This window comes from Pelodiscus sinensis, chromosome 8, assembly GCF_049634645.1.
Source record: "Pelodiscus sinensis isolate JC-2024 chromosome 8, ASM4963464v1, whole genome shotgun sequence".
NCBI lineage: Eukaryota > Metazoa > Chordata > Testudines > Trionychidae > Pelodiscus > Pelodiscus sinensis.
The window spans coordinates 11442126-11456194 of NC_134718.1; the positions used below are offsets into that span (position 1 = coordinate 11442126).

Consider the following 14069-nt stretch of genomic DNA (forward strand, 5'->3'; position numbering starts at 1 on the left):
TCCAACTAGTTATGCATCCAACCTATAGTAGCTCCATCTAGGTTGTGTACCCTTGTTTGTTTATAACAAGGTCATGTGAGAAAATATCAAAAACCTTTCTAAAGTCAAGATATACCACATCTATAGCTTCGCCCCTATCCACAAGGCTTATTACCCTGTCGAAGAAAGCTCTTAGGTTGACTTGACATGATTAGTTTTTGACAAATCCCTGGTGACTGTTTCTTATCACCATATTATCTTCTAGATGTTTTCAAAATGATTCCTTAATTATTTGCTTCATTATGTTTCTGGAGGCTGAAGTTAAACTGACTGGTCTGTAATTCCCCAAGTTGCCATTATTTCCCTTGTTATAGATTTGCCGTATATTCACCTTTTCCTGGTCATCTGGTATCTATCCCATCTTCCATGACTTTTTGAACAAAATTGCTAAAGGCTCAGATACCTCCTCCGTCTGTTCCTTCAGTAGTCATCAGGCCCTGCCAAATCAAAGGCATCTAACCTGTCTAAGTAATTTTCAACTTGTTCTTTCCCTATTTTAGCCTCTGGTCCTACCTCATTTTCATGTTAGATGTCCAATTGCTACTTTTTGGAGGAAATTGAAACAAAACGTGTTATTTAACTCTTCTGCATTTCCACGTTTTCTATTGTTGTCCCCCACCCATTGAGTAATGGTCCTCTCGCTTCTAATCTATTTGCAAAATGTTTTCTTGTTACCCTTTATGTCTCTAGACAGTTTAATTTATTTTTGTGCCTTTAACTTTTAAATTTTGCCCCTACATAATTGTGTTCTTTGCTTGTAATCATCCTTTGTAATTTGACCAACTTTCCATTTCTGTAGCACTCTTTCTTTGAGTTTCCCATCACTGATAATGTCCTGATGAAACCAGGGTGCCTCTTGCTATACTTCCTATCTTTCTTGTGTAGTGGGATAGCTTGCCCATGTTCCCTTAATAATGGTTCTTTGAAAGACTACCAACCCCCTTGAACTGTTTTTCCCCTTAGATTTGTTTCCCATGGCATCTTACCTATCAGCTCCCAGAGTTTACTAAAGCCTGTTTTCTTGAAAGCCATTATCTTTATTGTGCTGTTTTCCCTCCTACCATTCCTTAGAATCGTGAACACTACCATTTCATGATCACTTTCACCTAAGCTGCCTTCCACTTCCAAATTCTCAACCAATTCCTTCCTATTTGTCAAAATCAAATTTAGAACAGCTTCCCCCACCTTCTGAACTAAAAAACTGTCTCCAGTATATTACAAAAACTTGTTGGATAATCTGTGGTCTGCTGTATTCTTTCCTCAATATATTTCTTGGTATTGGAATCCCACAACACCACAAAAACATATTCTTAGGGTGAATTTGTTAGCTGTTTCAAAAAAAGGCTGATCCACCTCTTCCTGGTTATGTGTCCTACCCAGGGCCGGACCGAACTATTCCAGCTCCCTGGGCAGACAGTTTAATTGTGCCCGGGTTGGGGGAGGGTGGATGCATGGCCCCGCCCCCGCCTGGTGCCTGGGGGAGGGCACATGGACCTGGCAGCGGCAGGACGCACGTGCCCGGCCTGGAGCAGCCCAGGGCCGCCCGGGGTGGGCTGAGCCTGGCCATGCAGGGCCCCACGGCCACAGGGGAAAGGACGCTGCTGGCCAGTGCTGTGGGGGTTAACGTGGCCCCTGCCCCGGGAGGCCGCTGCAGAGTGGACACTGGGAGCTGCTGCAGCCCGCCATCCAGGAGCCAGGCACGTGGCGCTTGATGGCAGCGATAAGGGGTGCTGCGCACCCCTTACAGCTGCCATCAGGTGCCCCTCGGAGGTTGGTACCCCGGGCAGCTGCCTGGCTCGGCCCCCCCTTTAATCTGGCCCTGGTCCTACCATGACATCACCCTTGGTTTTTACCACTTTTATCTATGCCCAGAGAGTTTTAACAAGTCTGTCTTCTATTTGCATCTTAATCTAAGTCCAAATGTATGCCTTTTTAATTCAGGGCAACACCTCCTCCTAATACACCCCTTGGATTTATACTTCCCTATTTACACAAGGCAAATTGCTTTCTTTGACAGGAGAGTAGTGTTTACTCATCAATCAGCATCATTGTGCACAAGCTTATTTCATGATACTTTTGTAAGGCTGACGCGATTCCCAGGCTTCTGTGACGTTCCCTTTGTCCGCCTGAGCTCTGTACATTTTCTACAGTCAAAGCCGGAGCAGACAGATTCGTAACGGCCAGTGTGTCCTCCACGCAACGTTCTCTGAAGTCACAGCTTACTCGGAGAAGATTCTGGTCAGACTTTACAAGCCGAACAGGAGCAGATAACTCCTTGGATGGAAATCTTTCCAGAGCAAAAGCCACTCCAGGAACTGGTGGCATTGCCTCTGTAGGTGTTGGTCTACCCATGTAAGGAGCCAGGGATGAGCATCAGCCATAGCACGGCAGTGGGAGGGGAGACAATCCTGCAAGGGTAAAGTCAGGACTAGGCAGTCCTCTCTTCCAATCTAGGTATATCCAGAGCTTGGTTTTCAAAGAGGCTGACTACCTCTATTTCCAACTATCTTCCCAAATGATTAATAGATTTTCAGGCCAGAAGGGACATTTTTTATCCTCTCATCTGACCTCCAAGATAACATGAGACAGAGAATTATACCCACAGATTGTTGGTGAGATTACAGATTGAACACCTCTGAAAATCAGGCCCATCTTGTTACTCATCACCAAAGGAACTGGGCACTGTAAAGCTGTCTTTTCCCCGGAGAACACCTGGTGGAGAGCAGCCATGTAATCACCACTGTTCTCCCTGGGGAAGTGAACCTCAACTCTGGTGCAGCATCCCCCTCCTCTGCAAAGAAGACCAACTTATCTTATGCTTGTGAACACTGCTCGATAAAAAATATTAATGGTTCATGCTTTCCATATCCTTCGCTGGACCGGAAATATACTGGGCAAAGAGCCTGTCTTATATTTTTTCTGTATTTACCCTAATGGGTGCAGCCTGGAAGCTAGAAATATAGAGTTGGATGAAGGTGAAAAATAATGAGCGAGGATAAACTATTTTTTTCAAGTCCCTAAAAGTGTTGAGGTTGAGAGAATTGAGCAAAGTTCCTAGTTACTTTATCTCAATTTTAACTCATTTCTACTGAATAGTTTAAATATACATATGAATATGAAATGTCTGTGTCCTGGTATAAATATCAAACATTTTGTTCCTAATTCAGTCAGGGTCTGATCCAGTGAAGTTAAGGGGAGCCTTCTCATTGACTTTGTTTGTCTTTGAGGTTCTGTCTTGTAATGCTCCAGTATGATATATTTTTAAAAAATCTTTTTTTTTTTTTGCCTGTAAGCTGAGGAGAAAAAGAGGGGAGGTAATTTATTTTATGTGTAGAAAATTATTTGTGAGCAGAAATCTATGACTAGAGGATCATTTTCATTTAAAAAAAAAGCGAGGGAATTAAATTTTAAAAGGAGCATTGTCATTTAAAACAAAGCCACGTTGTTCTCAGCTATATATCACTGTAGCTGTTAGTGGTGGAGAGAGAATACATCAAATACTCACATTAAAACCCCCAAATTCAATTAGCTGGTTGCTCCTTGAGGTGAAAAGGGTATGTGACTAAATTTAGTACACATGACTGATATTTTTTTGCTATTACTTTTTACGAGGAATATTTTACGTGTGCAGTTCAGTGGAAGTTGCTGTCTTTTTCAAGCCGTGAGTCTAAATTCTCTAAAGCAGTACCTTTTGCTCATTTCCTCGCAACTGCTGCAGGCCATACCCAGGAAAATTTGAAACTGAAACAGTCATTCTAAAGCCTCATTTTAAAATTGTATCCAGAATTCACTCTGTTAATGCAAATAGATCACTGGGTAGCATGTATCACTGTACAAATTGATCAACATGCTCTTAGAGATTACTTTCATGGAACAGCTATTATATTTCTCTTTGTGATTAAAAGGAACAATGGCCCTATGATTAAGGCACGAGCCAAAGAATTTGGGAAATATAAGTTCAATTCCAATTTGTATATCAGACCAATTGAGCGACCTGAAACAAGATGCCACGGGTGCTCCTCCATAACATAGGGGATAATGCTTCTTTTCTCCCACTCTGGGTGCGTCTACACTGCAGGACTTAACTTGAAATAAGCTACGTAAATTGAGCTACATCAATAGCATAGCTTATTTCAAAATAGGAAGCGTCCACCCAGCACTAATTTCAAAATAGAGCACTCTTCCTCCGACTTCCCTTACTCCTCGTACAATGAGGGTTACAGGAGTCAGAGTAAAAAGTCCTCCGGCTTGACAGTAGTTTGACACTATTTCAAAATAACTGCCTGTGGTGTAGATGCAGACTAAATTATTTTGGAATAGTGTTGCAGTGTAGACATACCCTCTGTGTGCATTTGGGTTCATGGACTCGTAGAATCTTAGAACTGGAAGGAACTTTGAGAAATCTTTGAGTCCAATCTTCTTCATTCATGACAGGACAAAGCACCATTTAGGCCAGTGTTTCTCAACCTTTTTTTATAAAGTACCCCTTTTTCAAAAAAAAAAAAGTCCCCCCAATACCTATAGTTTTCAGACACACACATATTTTTTCTACCATTGCAACACATTTGTTTAAACAACTTAATCGTAGCCGAGCGGGCGCTGAAATTTTCGGGTGTAAAAAGTACAGAAATAATAAAGCACTGTAAAACTTAACACAAAAATTCAGTTTTCTCCAGATTTCACTTGTGTTGACGTACCCCCGTAGACTTCTCTCGAATACCCCTAAGGGTATTTATACCACTGACTGAGGAACACTGACCTAGGTGTCTGTCCAATCTGCTCTTAAAAATTTCCAGTGATGGAGATTCCGCACCATCCTTAGGCATTTGATTCCAGTGCTTAACCACTTTGATAGTTAAGAAGTTTTTCCTAATGTTCAACCTAAACCTCCCTTGCTGCAGTTTAAGCCCATTGCATCTTGTCCTATCCTCAGAGGTTAAGGAGAACATTTTTTTCTCCCTCCCTCAAGAACCTTTTAGGTACTTGAAAGCGGCAACCTCTTAATATCTGTCTCTTGCTATGTGTACGTGTGGTCAGGGACTGTATGCCCTACTATCAAAGAAATAATAAATGGATTTTCCCTGTAGAATAATTCTGCCACTTGAGCCACAAATGCACCTTTTTATTGTGAATATTCCCGTGTCAGCATCTCTCATTACTCAACTAAGCAACCAGTGTGAAGCCCATCTCCAGCCAGCTTTGTAGATGTGGTGCCCATATAAAATATCTGGAAGAGTGAAGAAGGAGCAAGAGAGCCTCATGCTCTTTCTCTACAAGTCCTAGATCTACCTTAAAGCATAGCAAGTTACTGGGGTATATCATGGCACAAAACAATCTGACATTAAATTCTGTAAAATAGGAAGGGTCAACAGTAGCCTAAAGCAGAGAGAGGAGCCACTTTTCTTTCAAATCCCAGTTTTCTTGGTGTGGAGTTTTACTGTTGCTCTGCTACAGAAAGTGAAGTAATCTCAATGTCAATAGTCATGGAGTTTCCTGATAGATTTGTAAAGCCATTTGGTCTTCTGAGGTCATTGCTTCACTCCAGTAGCAGCTGTGGAATTTCAACAAGCCCTGCCCCACAAAGTAATTCCAATTTTGTTTCTCCCCCCCCCCCCCCGCATTTGAGGTGAACCCTTAAAATGTCCAGCGTTTCAGAAAGCTGTGAAATACCCCATTTTGCAGACGCCACACAAGCCTCTGAACATCTTTTGTACCAAATCACTGTCGTGGGGAACAAATACGTATGGAGCTATTTATTTCTCCATTGCTGTATCACAAGATAATTTGAAAGGAGAGATAGGTTGAGACTTTGAAAAAAAAAAAAACTTCTCCAGCAAACTCTGGCTGTGCCATTAATACAGGGTTGGCCCGAGGCTTTTGTCAGACTCATTCATGTGGTGTCTCATCCAGCTCCCTCACTTCAAGCCATCTTTGAAGCTCATTTGTGCTGTGTGCACTTTGGCCATCATTTGAGAATCTGACCCATAATGCCCAGCGAGTGGGTCTTGTGATGCCTTTGTCTGTCGCATGAAAGAGCTCTCTACTCTCTGTCTTCCCCCTCTGTAGGTACTTATAGACAGTGATTAAATTATCTCTTTGGTTTTCTGAAGTCATTGCTTTACTCTAGGCATATCTCTGGAATATCAAATTGCCTCGCAATGTCTATCAAGAATTTCCTCCACTCCTGACATTATGATTATTTCATTTTTGCCAATACTATAGCAGACGAACAGACTTGCTTCTTTTGGAAATCTGCTCACACTTTGATTTTGATATTAGAATATGAATCCTACCTTAATTGCTTGCCCCAAGCCCAATAAGCAGTCCTGTGGCATCTTAGAGACTAACAAAAATATATATTGTATCATGAGCTTTCATGGGCACAGCCCACTTCATCAGATGAGCTGGAGTGAAAATAACAGAAACCAAAATATTTATAACAGGGGAAAAAAGTACCTGTCAATTGTAGGATCAGTGCTAATGAGGCTAATTAAGTGGTTTGGAAGTGTCCCATTCTTAGCCTTTGATGTAAAAATGAAGTTGTTAAAGGCAGGGGAGATTGTCTTTATAATGCGACATCCAGTTAGTGTCTTTGTTCAAGCCCAGGGAAAAAGTCTCACTTCGTCTGTTCATTATAGGTCTTCATTGTGCCTCAAAATCCCAGTTCATATCTGTTGGCGTCTGGATGGGCACAACTTACAGAAAATGTGCAAAATGCCTAGCATAATCTCAATTCAATGCTATGATCGCACTATTGGTTATATATGCGATCCTGAAGCTTAGTAATGGGAAAATTCATAAAATAAGGTACTAACTAGCTATCCCTAAAGGCTAATGTTGGTGTGTGTTGTCCTCCTGATGTTTGTGGAAAATTTATTTTGCATGTATCATTAACCTTGAAGTAAGATCCTTGCTCTAGGAAATCTTAATGTCAAGGGAATTATTTTTTGCCATGAGAGTTCAAACAATTAACTCATTCAGGGGAGAGGAATTTTAATTGAGATCACTGGAGTTGGAAATACAAGTGTTTTATTCATAAGCAAAATGATTCCCTCTCCCAGCCCTTTCCTCTAAACATTTGGTCATAAAAGGGTTCATTCTGGGACTGTGTGTAGCAACAGCAGAAGTAAACATTGCTCTAAAGCTTAATATTCTGTGAGCCAATGGAAATGGGTGTGATCCAGCTAGATTTATCTTGCCCTGTCACTTCAGATGTACCTTGCCCACTCTACAGAATCATTCCTTGTTGATACCAGCAGGAGTCCCTGCCATCTTAAACCTGATTTTCTTTTTAAACCAGTCTTGTTTGTTTTAGACAGGCTGCTTCATACTCTGTTCAAAAATGAAATGTTTTCTTTGTGCATGGGCTTTGACAGAAATGAAGAAAAATCTCATCCATTTCCCTCAGTTGCCCTTACCTCATACAAAGGAAAACATTCACAGCTGTCTCTGGTGTCCTGTAGTGCCATAATTCTTCTCCAGATGCAGAGTAATACCTGAAAACCTGCTGACATGGCCACTTGCCTCCAATGACGCTGTAACTTCTGGACACTGAGAACACATGATGGATTTGTGTCGTTTTTCTATTAAGTCCAATATCCCTTTAAACAATCTCGAAGCATATTGCTGTTTAGAATGATGAAAAATACTCTACAGAACTCTTTGATTTTTATCACTAATGTTAAAGATTTAAATGGTTTTCAAAAACACCTAAGGGAATTAGGCACATGGGTTCTATGGAAACTCAATGGGATTTATACTAAACATTTGACAACCTTATCCTTACATTTGTATTAATAATTACATACCCCAACCCCCCAAAAATATGGCAAGTTGTTTTATCTCTATTTATACCAGCCTGCTCATTCTGTTTTAACATGAATTACTACAATAAAGTGATACATTTATTGATGCAAATAGAAAATATAAAAGTAAATGTGAATTGGTTTGAATTTTAGCTGCAGTACAGTCTTTTTTTTTTTTTTTTTTTTTTTTAAAGTCACCAATGGACTAAAAAGAAGTCTTCTGCCTGCAGAAAGTAAAGGTAAAAACAAATGTAAAATTAGCTGATAATTAATGGACTTGTGACAAATCAGGTGATAAATACCATCTTCTTTGGTTTGGTATTTAATTACAAAGAAAGACAGACAAGCTTCATAAGAAGATCAGAGGTTCCGGCTTTTTGCCTTGAACCAGCAATTATTTATGATTAAGGGTGGAAAACATGTGAAACTCGGTGGTTTTCTATGGTGTCGCCCTCAAACCATATAAAACTTGGTGGTTTCAGCTTCAGTGAACAAATGGAACTAAGGAAGTGTGAATCCAGGTGAACTGAAAAAAAAAAAAAAGATAAGCAAGAGACCTGAGATATAAAGCCACAGACATTTTGTGCATTTGTACCAGAAACCTTAAAAAAAGCAGTTTTAGGAGGGGAGGAGAAAGAAAAGATTATTTTGAACAAAAAAGAATCACAAGGCAACAAGCTTCTATTGTGTGTTAGGGAAGAGAGAATCCAGGACTTGTCATTCCAGCTCAGACAATCAAATCCAATATTCTATTACTAGTGGTGCCCAACACTTGGCTAGTTATGCAAAGTTGAACAGGAGGGATAAGATTCCATCATAAGAACGGCCATAGTGAGTCAGACCAAGGGTCTGTCTAGCCCACTAGCCAGTAGCCAGTGCCAGGTGCCCCAAAGGGACACAGAACAGAACAGATAATCATCAAGTGATCTACTCCGTCACCCATTCCCAGCTTCTGGGAAACAGAGGCTAGGATCAACATTTTCTTGCCCGTGTGCTTTAACCAAGCCATAACATAGAAAAGTAGGGCATACCTACAGTCTAAAAACCCATACCTAACTCTTCCAGCAGCAGTTGGAAGATTTCACTGTAAATCCAGGAGTTAAAATCAGTTATGTGTCAGAAGAAAGGAGTCTACAGGTTAAACACTGTGCATTGAAGTCAATGGAAGTTACACCCAAGCAAGGGCAGAATTAGACTCTAAGCATTCATTATATTTTGTTAAATTGAAGCATGTAGCCATTATCCTCATGGTCAAAATTTTATTCCTGCCTGCATATATAACGTATTATCCTATTAGAGATTGACCTCACTCATATAATTGACAAAAGGGTATTCCATTAAAAGTAAAAGCTTTTTTATTTCATTTTCTCTCTATGGTTCTTTTTTTGATAGTCCAGCCTTTTAGTGACCAAGCATTTAGCAGGTTCACTAGCTTTCCATACACCCCTTTATGTCTTGGCTGTGTTGCACAGAGGTAAATGTCTTGATTATTTTTTTTACTCAGAGAGGTGACCAGATTCTTGTTTTCCAAACTGCTCGTCATCCTAGACAGCTAATGGGTTGTAGCAGGGACACTATCATTCTGTGTGTATCGACAGCTCATCGTGCCATCCCGATATAAATAATAATAATAATACACCCGGTCCCCGATTTACGACCATTCGCATTTATGACCAAACCTCCCATTAAGTGGTCATAAAGGTGGTCCCCGAGTTATGAACATGACCCACGCTTACGAACAGTGCGGTCGCAATGTAATTCAATGGGGGTCTGACTTACGAACATTTCGAGTCACGGCCAAGTGTTTGGTCTGTAACCCGTTCATAACTTGGGGACCGGCTGTACCAGCAATGCTGGAGTTCTTGGAGGACAGATGTTTGAAGGTTTAGAAGGATACGTTTTTACAGGGCTGCCAACATGGGGGGGAAGGGGTGCAGGAGCAAACGGGGCTGTTGGCCGGGGGCCTGGCAATTTTTAAAGTGCCTGGGACTACAGGCTGCCAACACCACAATAGTAGTGGTGGCCAGAACCTGGGCCCTTTAAATCGCCATCAGAGCCCTGCACAACACAGTCCAAGCACCACTCAGTGCTACCTGGGGAAGGTGCAGCATGGTCTGGGCAGCATTGAGGGCTGTCAATTCACAGCCTTTCATAAAGCTTGACAATTAATATAATGCATTTATCTCCTTCAAGTGTTCATGTACTATCAAGTAAACACAGTTTTGCAAAGCATCTCTCAGGCCAGTCTACACTAGACCCAGCAGCTCGGCTTAAGGTTTGCAACTCCACCTATGTAGAATACGTAGCTGGAGTCAGCTTACCTTAAGATGAGCTTGGTGGTGTCCCCACAGTGGGAGGAAAATGGAAGCAAGCGCTCCAGTCGGCTTCCCTTACTCCTGACAATAGCAGGAGTACCAAATGCCGGGGGGGGGGAGGTGCCTTCTGAGTTTGATTTAACAAGTCTTAACTAGACTCGTTAAATTGAACTCTGGAAGATTGATCACAGCCGTGTCGATTTTCCGCAGAGTGAACACAAGGCCTTAGTCTTCCAATAAACTTAATATGACTTTACTGTATATAAAAGTAACAGGCAGATGGAAGCTGTGAGTTGTGAAAACTGTCTCTGAAAACAACATTTTAGCAATGGATTTTAGGTGTGAGGAAGACAATTAATGTATCATTGACCTCAAAAGGTGGGAGAGGAATTTATTAAAAGTTCTGCAAACAGCCAGCATCTCTCTGGGGCATCTTCTGCATAGCAAATGTGAGTAGATAGTGCTCAACAGAGCATAGGACACAGAACCTTTCATCTCTAGGTCAGGGGTTAATATCTGGCCCAGTGTCTGAAATTCATTATCATCTGATAATCACTGAGTAGCCTCTGTGACAAAATGAGTTGGTCTCAGTCCAGTAGCTGCCCACACCACATAAACCACTACTACAATTAGCATTAACTCACATCATGTGTTGGCAGTCTTAGCAGAGTAGCCAAAATACCAAAAAGTTCTGCAGATAGAACTAGTGTTTCAGTCCTATAGTTCCCTCCATGTTAGAGTTGGCAGGAAAATAAAATAATAATACTTAGCACATGAGGAAATTTGCTTTGTTGCTGCCATAGCCATACCGGAACTATGAAAAGAACAGAACGTGATTTTTCTGCACTGGCAGTGTGGTGCATTTCACAAGCACTATAAAACTTATCTGGACACATTTGAAAATATTCCTTGGCCCATTCGCATTGAGGAACCAGCTCCCAGATGGCTTTCAGTGTTCCATGTTGTTATTTAGCTCTAATTTACCCCTAAATGTCTTTTAAGAGTCCAGTAAGCAGTGGTAAACCCCCTGAATAATATTGACAAATTTTCTGGTTCAGCACCAGTCAGGTCCTGTGAGTACAGGTGCAACCTCTCCAGTCCAGCACCCTCAGGACCTGACTGGGTGCTGAACCAGAGAATTTGCCAAACCATGGGAGGTCAATATTATTCAGGGGGTTTACCACTGCTTACTGGACTCTTAAAAGACATTTAGGGGTAAATTAGAGCTAAATAACAACATGGGAGCTGGTCTGCAAGGGGAGCCAGTTTAAAAACCAGGTTCCTTTGTAGACTGGCTGCCTGTTGTCCCATGCTGCTGCCTCTGACACAGAGGCAGCAGTTCAGGGTGGCAGCAGCCCCTAACCAGGTGTGGGGTCTGAGCTCCTAGACCCAGCACGAGCCGGAACTGAGCCAGGTTGCCTGCCTGCCTGGTTCCTAATACACTTTAAATGCAGAGCCACAGCAGGGGTAGGTGCCAGACCTGGTAGAAGCCAGGACTGAGCCAGGCTGCTGGGCAACCTGCTAAAAAAATTACTGGCAAGGTGGGGGAGGGAGGAAATGCATTTAGTCTATCACATTAATCAATAAGCTTTTGCTTATCAGTTAATCAGTTAAACGACTACACTGTTACATCCCTATAGGAAACTTGGCCACACCGATGATAAGTGGACATCCAGCTAACTAAAAACATGTCAGACCACAGATGTTACAGGACCAGAGAGTGCCAGACTAGAGAGGTTCAACGTGTAAATCTTAACAGCTGAGAATTCCCCTGGTGTTGAGGTGCCCTCACCTGGCACAGAAACAGTATAGTTGATCTCAAGACTGTTTCTTCATTACCAGCCATCTTATGCCAGGGCATGAGGAAATTCTAGAATGTCCCTGTTGTAGACAGCAATTTGAGGGCCATTACTGATGGATGTAGTTTAGAGCTGCCCACAAGTGGCCCTAAACTGCATTATGACCAGCAAAGAGTCACAACCAGCTTCTTTGATCTTTGTTCCCACAATAGTCAGTGGAGATTGCACATGGCAGATTTGCTTAGATCAGTTTTGAGTACCAACAGATGCAAGTTACTGAATGGAAAAGGAGTTCATGGAAGTCAAATCATATCCACTGCCTCCGATCACATTTGGAGCCCAGTGTTTTAAAATTACTGTTACTTTTTAATTTTTTGTTCACTAAAGGCAAAAAGGGGAAATCAGTATTACTGACATGGAGCTAGGTTTTTAGAAGCTTTGATTCAATTTTGTTTTCTAGAATTTTGTTAGGAATACATATTTTGGTTTGGATTTTACTGAAAATGTCCATTGGAAATCAAGTTTAAATATATATTCCTGGATAAAACCTCCTGAAGATTAGAAGGCATAAACTCACACTTCAATTAATATAACTCTAAACATAAGCCCTTAGTTCAGACAAAACGTGCGGGACACACTGGAGGAGCTTTTGGTAGGGATTGTTTTGGGTAGGTATGTATGTGTGGAAAGAGAGAATGCCCACAAACTGATGTTAGACAAAAGCAGAGGCAGCCTGAAGCAGCTGCAAAAAAAATGTGTGGCTGATTCTGGAAGAAACTTAGGTCAAGGCTTATGGGTCAGAGGTCCAGGCAGATAAGAGCACTCTTGATGCTGTGAGTAAAAGAAGCTGTTGCTTGCTATTTGATTCCTTCTGTGTTCAAAGACACAGGGCTTTGTATATGCTCTGAAAATAAACACAATTGCATCAAAGAAATACCTATCAGCCCAACTGAAACATCCATGCGGCCCCAAACCGTCACTAGTCACTTGGGTCCCTAAGAGACAACAGTACCATGAGAGGCCAGAGTGAGGATTTTCAAAGACAAATAGGAATAACGTGGCTCAGTCTCCTATTAGCTGAATTGGAAGTTGTGTAATTAAACCCCTTGGAGTACGTCAACACTGCAATAAAAGACCCATGGCATTGCTGCAACACATCTGACTCATCTGACGTGGACTTCTGGGGTTTGGGCTGCAGGGCTAAAAATGGCAGATGGGTAGATGTTCAGACTCAGGCTGGCACTGGGGTCTCTAAAACCCCAAAAGCGAGATTGGTCTCAGACTTCGTGGTCCAGCCCAAGCGTGAATGTCTCAAACGCAATTTTTAACCCCACAGCTCACAAGTCTGAGTTAATTGACCCAGGCTTTGAGACTCCATACCAGGAGTTCTTTATTGCAGTGTAGATGAACCCTTGGTGTGCTTTGAAAATCTCAACTCCAAACCTTTTTGTTGTGTCATGCATATTACTTTATCCTGTTCAGTCTGCTGCTGCTTCCTTCAAAGGCCTCTACCATTTTCTTTCCACACTTTCCAACTTTTGTCTAATCTGATCGTACCTCTTAGTGCGTAGATGTGTGAAACAAACATACTAACCCGATAATGGCCTTGTTAAAGCTTTTATAACACTTGGAGAATTTACACTTGGATTTCATCCAGGAAAGAAATGTCTGAATGAAACAGAATTTAAATGTTTATCCATGGCAATGCATTTTTTCTCCTGGCTTTTTTTTTTTTTAATAGAAATGATAAATTGTGTTTCAAGAAATGCTGACCTTAGAATAGAAGAACTGGAGACAGAGGTAAGATTTTGGGCTGAGATACGTGTGTGTGTAGCTGTGTAATATGTATGCATCTATGTATATTTCTTCTGGAGAATTACATGATATGTATCTTTAATTTTCTTCATTGTTCTGGCTGTTTCACCCAGGGTAGACCACAGATTTCCCCAGAGGGCAGAACTAATCAGTCTCTTTACGATTAAACACTTCATTCATTAGGACCAAACCTTATATTTGCCAATCCTGACTCTGTGTTTTTCCGTTGGTTTGTTGTGAAGCGAGTGCTGCCAGTTCTTGAGTGGGAAGCGTTTGCTATGTTCCTTGGTGCCGCT

The 14069-nt window shown here is 41.5% G+C and overlaps 1 long non-coding RNA gene across 1 annotated transcript in view; it reads left to right on the forward strand.

Annotated features, from left to right (window-relative positions):
* Positions 1-13752, forward strand: part of LOC112544317 (uncharacterized) — a 289095-nt gene extending 275343 nt beyond the window's left edge. The window contains exons 4-5 of the long non-coding RNA XR_012905771.1: positions 8039-8083; positions 13700-13752. This is a non-coding gene — a long non-coding RNA (uncharacterized LOC112544317). The remainder of the gene's footprint in view (positions 1-8038; positions 8084-13699) is intronic.
* Positions 13753-14069: the final 317 nt, after the last annotated feature.